Here is a 9,034-nt window from a genome sequence, read left to right as displayed (position 1 = left end):
GGTGGCCACTTTGGCCCACAAAGGATAGCTAAAAAGGTGTTGGATATTGGATTCTGGTGGCCAACCTTATTCAAGGATGCTAACCGGTTCTGTGTGTCTTGCCATCAGTGTCAGAAGTCAGGAAACACGTCCCAAAGGGATGAGATGCCTCAGCAACCTATGTTGTTCTGTGAGATATTTGATTATGGGGCATTGACTTTATGGGACCGTTTCCCAACTCAAGTGGGTATCTATATATTCTATTAGTGGTTTACTACGTGTCAAAGTAGGTAGAAGCAATACCTACCCACCTTGACAATGCCAATACTGTTGTTTCTTTTATTAGAAATCACATTGTATGCTGTTATGGGTCGCCACGAGCAATCGTGAGCGACCAAGAATCCCACTTTTGTAACAGGAAAGTAGAGGCACTGCTCAAGCACTATGGGGTATTGCATAAGGTTGCCACTGCTTATCATCCGCAAACCAATGAACAAGCGAAAGTGTCCAACCAGGAGATGAAGAGAATCTTGGAGAAAGTGGTCAATCCACAAAGGAAGGATTGGAGCTTCCAGCTAGGAGATGCACTGTGGGCGTATAGGACGGCCTACAAGACTTCGTTAGGGATGAGTCCCTTTCGGATCGTCTATGGTAAGGCATGCCACCTCCGGTGGAAATCGAGCATAGAGCCTATTGGGCGGTAAAACAGTGCAACATGGATCCAACCAAGGCGGGTGTAGCCAGAAAATTACAACTAGAAGAGCTCGAGTGTTTGAGAAATGAAGCGTATGAGAATGCCCGGATTTACAAGGAAAAGACTAAGGCATTTCATGACCATCACATCCGGAAGAAGGATGTCTAAGAAGCTGCCCGATGGTGTTCAGACCAGAGTTATCAGCGCCTATGAAATTGGAAGCCCAATCTATGCGCATACGTGAAAGAACAAGCAAGTCCCTCCGCTTGGGTTAGGAAAGGTCTTCCCCATTCTCTTGGCCTTCGGGTTATAAGAATACTATTACTAGCTTTACCCTAAGAGCTACTCTTTCATTAAACTGCTACTTTAGGATTTTAAGTTACCTCCGAAATAACCATACATAATACGGGCTTTCCATTGTTCTCGAACAAGAACAGTAGCGGGAAGTAGCCTAGCCTTGCTAACGGTTTTAAACCTTTATACCTCACTCAGGGCATAGCAACTCGAGGCTTAGATTCATGTCTGGCAAGCTCCGTTCCAGGTGGGAAGGACCCTTTAAGGTGAAGAAGATAAAGCCCTGTGGAGTGGTGGAGTTGTTTGATCCCAAAAGTGAAGCAACTTTCAAGGTGAATGCACATAGAGTGAAGAAGTACCATGGCTACAAGCTCCCAAAAGAGCTAGAGGTGTTCCTGCTAACGGATGCACCTAGAGGAGGAGAAGCTTAAGCGACTGAGCGTCCAACTTAAGGACGTTAAAGAAAAGTGCTTGGTGGGAGCCACCCCACCGTGGTAAGATCTTCCTTGTGTATACCATCATGTTTTTAGCTTTAGATTCTTGTGAATTTTGTGACTTCTTGATGTTATTGACTGCATAGGATTGCTAGTTTTATTGATCTTGTTGATTAGGATGTTCATATAGATTTCTTTATTTTGGTATGGATGAATTATTGAAGTTTGATAAAATGCTTTGTCTTGAATAGTGCATGAATTTATAAGTGTTTTCTTGCCTATTAGCTTAAACACCTGCCAAAATTGTGCTAGAATAGCTTTTCTCTATGTTGTGTGAAAAAAAAAGCAAGGAAAACGGGCATCCGCATGCAAGCGCCCTGTACGCGCACGCGCGGGTGGTGCATTTCATACTCCTGCGCCAAAAACCTGAGAGTCATACCCACTTTGTACCCATTTCATGCTAGGCACCCACGCGTCAGCGTACGTGCCACGCGCGCGCGCCGATGGTGCTACATAAACCCCCTGGTACAAAAACCAGAGAGTTGTGCCACACTTGTGCCTAGCCTGTGCCAACACCCATGCGTCCGCGCACTGCGCGCGTCCGCGCTGGTCGCCAATTCACTCAGGCATGCGTCCGCGCACTGTGTGTGCCCGCGCGCTTGTGCTGCATGCCAACTCTGGTACAAATTACCCGAGACTTAGGCCAACTTTGTGCCAATCTCATGCTAGGGGCACAGCTGTACTCGCGCGTCAGCGCCATTGACGCGTATGCGTCCCTTGCCCAACCTTCACCGATGCGCCAGCGCACCGTGTGCGCGCGCGCCAGTTGCGCGAACCAGTTTTAAAGCTGGCGCGCCCTATTTTGTCCCTCTCCCGCCTCTCTTTCTTATTTCCTTCTCTTTCATCCTCTTCCATAACCTCTCTTCTTTTCTTCTTCTTCCACAACCGACCACCACCGCTTCCGGTGGCCCTACACTTCTTCTCTCCTTCTTATTCTCACAAGAAGAGAACTTCACTTTCTTCTTTTCTCCTTCTCAAGGTTCTACTTCTTCCATATCTCATCTATTACTTTCTTTGCATAATCTCTTCTTCTAGTTAGATTTTTCTTGTTGATTTACTTATTTTCTATTTTAGTTACATGATTACATTACTTGCTTTTTATTTGCTTACTTTTCCTTTTTCTTGTTCTTCCATGGATGTTGAATTTGAGTTTTAATTTTCTTTGATAGATCTTCTTGTTGTCTCTCATTGTCTTTGTCTTGTAAGTGATGTTGTGTGATGATTGATGTTTCATTTTGAGCTTCTAGTTGGTTGAGTATCTCATAATTTCTCATTGCTTGATAATTGCACACCAAGTGTTCGAAGAATTGCACGAATGCAATCTTGGTTTATTTTAATCATGTATCTTCAATTTGGTGCTCCCTCCTCATTCACTTGCTCTCTTCTAAATGCATTGAGTCCACTTTGCTTATCACTTGCTAATTAGATACTCATTGAACATGACTTGCTCTTTGTTATGGATGCTTGAGGTTATTCTTCTCATGTTATTTTGCATGCCTCACTCCCTCTTGCACCCCATGCCAAGTGTTGTGACCCATGTCTCTATGATTACTTTGTTGTAATATTTCTTTTGGGCACTATTTTTCATTTGTATATATTTTGTTGAGATGATTCTTTGGGTTTAATGCTTTCCTTTTTTTCCCTTCCTTTTTCAGGATGGCCACCAAGAAAGGCAAGGAGAAAGCTTCAAGGAAACTCGTCGCAAAGAGGGCACCCCAAAGGTCAAACTCTAAGGCGCACTCTTCATTAGGAGCTAAACCGCTATCTAAGAAAGCGAAGGCACCCGCTCCAATTGATGAAAACGAGAAGAGCAAACCGGCAAATGATTCTTCAAAGTTCCCCAACCACTTCTATGAACTTGTGTTCCCCGCCATGGTTGAGAGGAACTATCATGCTGAGCATCTACTCGCTCCGCCGGACAAGGTTGCTCCTTGTATTCTACCCCGCATTGAACGGCGAGGATGGGAGTTTCTTCTGAGAAAATCACAAGAGGTCAACCTCTCGTGGGTGGTTGAGTTATACACTAACTACCATCTTCCCTCTCTTCAATCGGTATACGTGTGCCGGAAGCAAGTTTCAGTTTCAGAAGAAGCTATTCAGCATGTGCTTAATGTCTTACTGGTACCAAGTGACATGGATGGCTACCAAGAGGTCTTACGTCAGCGAGAAAAGTTTGGATTTGATTGGGACTCGATCCTCCGAGTCATTGCTGAACCAGAGACATTTTGGACCCATGGTCGATTCAGGATGAGGCCCAAGCGCATTGATGCACGTTTCTTCACTGTAGAAGCTAGAGCTTGGGCCCAGATCCTATCCCACTATATGCTACCTAGCACTCACAAGTCGTCCTTCACGGCGGATCTCGCTTTGCTTGTTTGGTGTATTCTCACGGAGAGACCGGTGAACATTCCACTTCTTGTCAAGCAAGCGATGGAACAAGTCTACGCCCAGGGCAATTTGCCATTTTCAGTATTGGTATCTGATTTAGTTACTGCTGCGGGTGTTCCTTGGGATGATATGGACACGAAAGCCTTCTGGCTAAGGGCGATGTGGTCCAAAGCGGAAAATACTTACATCTTTCCATGAACAACCCAAGCCTTGACATAACCCTTCCATCTACTATTCCTTCCACATTATCGTCACCACCACAGCAAAGATCCACACATCAAAGGATAAAAGATCTACACCAAAAGATTGATAGATATGAGCGGCGCAACCAACGCCGATACACTTATATCAAGAAGCTTCTACGTTGTGTTACCCCTAGCATGGAGGAACCCGAAATATTCAGATCCACCTCAAACCCAAGTAATGGGAGCTCTGATGGAGGGGATAGTGAAGGTTCCGGTCCCGACCGTCCTTTGCGCATTGTTAGTAGCATGGAGGACCGTGCTAAATTCTAAGTGTGGGGAGGTCGTTCGACTGATCTCCATGGGTAACAATCTCATCCTTTCAACACCCATGGATTTATCTTTTGCTTAGAAGTTAGTACATTGCATGTGTAGTTAGTCTTGCTTGTAAATACCCCTTGCATGATAGTTAGTCTCTATAGAGTTTCTTGGTCAAAATAATGACTTCTCCCCCAAGAAACTGTGTTTCAGGGTACCCTACCAATTTTGACAAAATTTTTGCGGAAAACTTGCTTCATGAATGTATTCTGGAACATAGTGATTGAGCTAAGAACACAAGCATGTAAGTTTTGAGCCTATTGTGTGGTTATATCTTCTAACCATTAATTCCCATTCTTGTGTGCATTGTTCTCTCTCTATGACTGTAATCCTTGCTTTGTCTGATTCTATATGTGCATTACTTTGTGTATGAATGCATTTACATGATTGAGGCCATCATTTCAATAGTCACTTTTCCCAAACGGCCTTAACCCTTTTATCTACCATTGCTAACCAATTTTGAGCCCATGATAAACCCTTTTTGTTCTAAAAAGAGCACATCGACAACCCTAAGCGAAAAACAATGAACGTCCCTAGATTTGGATCCTTGATTAGCTTAGGTGAGTTAGGGTGTGTGTCATTCAAATGGGAGGGGGTACTTGGGAAATTGGGTAGATATAAAGGTGTGTATTTGTAATTGTAATTGGAAATTTTGGGAAGTGGGAACATACTCATGTATTGAGTGATTGAACCATATGCATTGAAACTTTTATACATGAAATTCCAAGAAAAAGGGGACCCAAAAAAATTTTTTTTATGTATATATATGAGAATGTAAGAAAAAGAAATAGAAAAATAGAAGAAACAAAAATAGAAAAAGAGAAAGCCATGAAAGGGGACAAAAATGCCCCAAGACAAAGTAATAATAACAATGCATATGGGATGTGAACTGAAAAGAATGCATGAGTATACAAAAAAGTGAAACGTATGGGTAGTTAGGTATTGTATTATAGTTGTATAGGTTGTTCTATGTGTCTAGTGGGATCCTAAGTTAACCAAGGATTCAAATTTTAAGCTCACTTGACCATATACATCCTTACCTTCACCTTAGCCACATTACAACCCATGAATAAGACCTCATGATACTTGTAAGCATGCATTAAGTAACTGTTGATTGTTAGATTAAAGAAAAATCTTAGAAAGCATGATTAGGAGAGGATTGAGTGATGAACCCTATACACTCGAGTGAATAGAGCGGATACACTTTCGGTGAGGGTTCGATGCTCAACTCCTTGTTCCCGGCTTTCACAAGCGTTCGTCTAGCAAGTTATATGCACTTCATGTTGATGTTCAAATTGGTAGGATTCATGAACTACATATCATTTTCACGCCGTATGCTCATATGTGTTCTTGGATGATAGATTTACCCTTGACCAAGTAAATAGACGATTTTACTTTAGTTGCATGCATTTATTTAGGAAATTTGCATTGCCTAAACCCTTTCTTACCATGATCTTTGGTCCTTTTATTTTAAGCATGAGGACATGCTTGGTTTAAGTGTGGGGAGATTTGATAAACCCCAATTTTGTTGTTTATATTGTGTAGAATTTGGGGGTTTTGTCAATATTTCTCACACTTATTCACAATAAATGCATGGTTTTGTGTTCTCTTCCTAATATTGCTTCATGATGAAAAACATGCTTATTTTGTCTTAGAATTGCTATATTTTTATTCTCTTTTATTGCCATTCGATGCCGTGATATATTTGTTGAGTGATTTCAGGATTTATAGGACAAGAATGGCCTAGAAGAGAGAAAGAAAGCATGCACAAAAGGAAGGAACATGAAGATTTGGATTTTGGGAACTTCAGCACCGACGCGCGCGCGCACTTCACGCGCACGCGTGGATGAGGATAGTTGGAAGCGGCGCGCAAGGATGGACGCATCCGCGCGGATCAAAGGAATTCCATCGAGGTGCACGTGCACATGGTGTGCTCGCGTGGGTCAAAAAAGCAATCGGTGCGCATGCACGCATGGCGCGCACGCGAGGAAAGCTGCACGTGACCTCATTAAAGGAAATCGTGCCTAGAGATTTCTGTGGCTTATCAGGCCCAAATTCAAGCTATTTCTGCATGGAAAATACCCAAGGATGCTAGGGGGAAAGGGGGGATCAATCATTTTATACTTAGACATAATTTTAGCTAGTTTTTGGTTTTTGTTCTTCTAGAGAGAGAAACCCTTGTTCCTCTCTAGATTTAGCTCTTATTTGATCTTCCCTTGTTGAATTATGAATTGGATCTTGTTAATTACTAGTTTTAATTTTTTTAATCTGAATTTTCTAGTATAATTTTGTTTTTATCTTGTGTTAGTTTTATGTTTCCTTGCTGTTTGTCATTTTATACCCATTTCATGAATCTTGTAGATCTTGAATTGTTATTGTTTCATTGATGATTTCCATGATTAATTGTGTTGTTTGAGTGATTTTATGTTGATAATTGTTAGTGGGTACTTGTTAGTTCCAATTTAATTGCAATTTAATTAGATCTTTTATTAATGCTTACCATGTGTTTGATGAAATGTTTCCTTTGATTATGGAGTAGTTCTTTTTACTCTTGGCCTAGGTTAAGTGAATTGGGTAAGCTTGAGTCATTGGGTCTAATGGATTTGATGATTCGAAAACCCTTAGTGGTCAATTTAATAGCCATTGACACTAGCCTACTACCAAGTTAATTGGTAGTTAGGTTGGACCTTATGGGTTGATGTTGACCAAACCATTTAACATACTTCAAGTATAGAAGTAGACTTAATGAGTTCGGTTCCTCATAATTGTTAAGATATGGTTATTAGACAAGGATAGTGACCTCAATTCCCGTGCCTAGCCAAGAGTTGCTTTTATCATACATATTTGAAAATCCAAAAATCTTGATTGATTTATCTTAGTTGTAGTTACTTGTTTAGTTTAGAATAGAATTACTTTGGATGTTATTTTATGAGTTTGGAATTATTTACATTTTGCTCTAATTGTTTGCATTAGTTTCTTGTATTCCAAGATTACTTGCTTGTTAAGATTCCTAGTTTAATTTCTTGCTCATGACTTGCAACCCCGGATTTCTAACCAATGTTGAAGCACATGTTTGCCCATTCCTTGTGAGATGACCTGAGGTTTGAATACTTCGGTTACTTTTATTGGGGTTGAAACCAAATTCCTTCTAAATTTGATACTCGAGGATTGTTGTTGGGAAGAGCTATACTTGCAACAGGATTTTATTGAGAAATTCTATACCAACATATTCCACGATCGCCCATCACTAACCTTGGATAGAAACATCCTATCGCAGAGCAAGTGGGTCTGAGCCACAACCCACTTGCTACTACCCACTTAACCTAGAGCAAGTGGAATGAACCACTACTGCTGCTACTACCCAGGCGGGTGTTTAAGAACTCAACCTGGAGTAAGTGGAATAAACCACTTTTGATGCTACTGCCTAGGTGTCTCAATCACTGACCCAAAGCAAGTGGAATGAACCACAACCCTTGCTACTGCCCAGGTATCTCATTCAAAAATTCATTCTCAATATCATTTCAATTCATTCAAAAATTATAATTAAAATTGATCCTCATCATCATCATCAATCAAACTCCTTCATCATAATATCATAATCATTCTCATCATGTATCATTCATCATTTATAATATCTCATCAAAGTCAATCGTTTACTTCTCAATCTCCTTTGATACCAAAACCAGCTCCATCAACACCCTTACCCCTATTCCATAGTCTAAAACCCAGTCATCGAACCTTAAACAGAGTTTTCAGATGTTTGGAAAAAAAACTGGAGTAATGGTTGATTGTTCAAAAATTGTGAATTTTCAACAAAACAGTGGCTTCGGAGGGTTGCAAGCTTGCCAGGAAGGTCAACCGTTAAAAATAGGGCTTTAGTGGGAAACAGGGCATCATGTGTACGCATGATAATGTGCGTACGCACGTAGCAGATGAACTTCCCTTCGTGTACGTACAAATCATATTGTGCGAGCACTATGCACAACTTGCAACATCCCCAGGGTGTGCGAACACACACCCCCTTGTGCGTATGCACGAGTCTCACCAACGCTCTGGTCTGTGCGTGCGCATGATTGTATGCATACGCACGCACACTAAAAATCTTGATTTTCTGCAAAATTGTGTTTTTAAACCCAAACATCAAATGCGCATAAATTTTTTTGTTAAAAATTGTTTTTAGTCTGTTCTTCAAACATTGTAAACTTCACGGATCCAATTTTTATTTAAGATAAGTTTTAAAAAATTTGAGGGTCCGGAAGCCAAGTTATGCACTGCGAAATTGGTTAAAAATTAGTTTTTACCAAAAAGTCAAATCTCAAATTTTTCCAACTTTCCAAATCCAAAACCAACCAAATTCCTAACCAATTCAACACAAAATATACCTACACAATATCATATACTTCCATTAACTCTAAAACATACTAACATTCACGACCATACAATCCATTTAACGATTTCATCATAAATTTCCCACCAAATTCAACATCAATCGTCAACCTTTTTCTTCTATATATATATATATATATATATATATATATATATATATATATATATATATATATATATATATATATATATACATGCATTCCATAACTTTTCACACAACTCAACCAAGGCTCAACAAT

This window comes from Arachis ipaensis, chromosome B9 (assembly GCF_059453495.1).
Source record: "Arachis ipaensis isolate K30076 ecotype BB chromosome B9, ASM5945349v1, whole genome shotgun sequence".
Classification (NCBI taxonomy): Eukaryota; Viridiplantae; Streptophyta; class Magnoliopsida; order Fabales; family Fabaceae; genus Arachis; species Arachis ipaensis.
Note: the sequence above shows the minus strand (reverse complement) of the source record.